This window comes from Verticillium alfalfae, genomic scaffold (assembly GCF_000150825.1).
Source record: "Verticillium alfalfae VaMs.102 supercont1.11 genomic scaffold, whole genome shotgun sequence".
Classification (NCBI taxonomy): Eukaryota; Fungi; Ascomycota; class Sordariomycetes; order Glomerellales; family Plectosphaerellaceae; genus Verticillium; species Verticillium alfalfae.
The window spans coordinates 1,009,475-1,010,403 of record NW_003315028.1 but is presented as its reverse complement, the minus strand read 5'-3'; positions in this window follow the sequence as shown (position 1 = coordinate 1,010,403).

Below are 929 nucleotides of genomic sequence, written 5' to 3'. Positions count from 1 at the left end.
TTCCCCCACTGACTGTCTCTCTCAATGGTTCCCTGCCACACGGGTCAGTCTTTCTCACCACTCCAGCACCCATCCATGCCCTCCTCCTCCTCCTTCCGATTTCCATAGTGGTTACCGTATAGCATACGTCGTGCATGTTCGTGCTTTACAAGCTTGTGCCTTCCCCAATCACTTGGCTCTCCCCTGCGATGGGTCGGCAGAGGAGGATCCCACACCACTCTTCTTCGGGGTACATGGTACAGTGAGTGACCATTGGCATGTAACCCCGGATCAGCTGCAATCGGCATCATGCAGTGTGCCCTGGGTCGCTCCAGGCTCCGTTCCCCGGTGGCCCACGAAAGACGTGACTTGGGTCCAGTCTCGCCGCTTGTCAAATCAGTCTCACGCCCATGTCACCTCTTCAGAAGAGGCCCCCCTCCCGACACACAGAAAGAGACACACACCTAGGGGGAGGGGGGGGGGCGAGCAAGGAGCTTGAGGGGGGCTCTTCGGTCCAAAGTTTGCTAGGTCATTTGGAGAATGCCTGTCAACAAACGTTGAAGTGAAGGCCTGTGTCCTCCCCCATTCATCACGTTCTTCTCTCTCACACACACTGTTGTCCCCCATGCCTGGTAGAACCCCCCCTTGCACCTACCCCCCCTGGAACCCGTGCGCGCGCGCGGGAGCAAGCACCTCAGCACCTCAGTTGTCACTTGGCCAGCCAGTTGCCGTAACAAAGGTGCTACTTTGCGCCTCTGATGCCGGCGCTGGGAGCTGGTATTTTCGAGAAGAGAGAAAAAGCATGACATTAAAAACAAAAAAAAACACTGGATAGCCAAGGCTACGAGGACCACCATCTAGCCATCCACACGCCATGGGCCCGGACCAGGCCACGGACCAGACCACATTGGAGAGCATGAAGGCACGCACGCACGCACGCAGTCGCACCC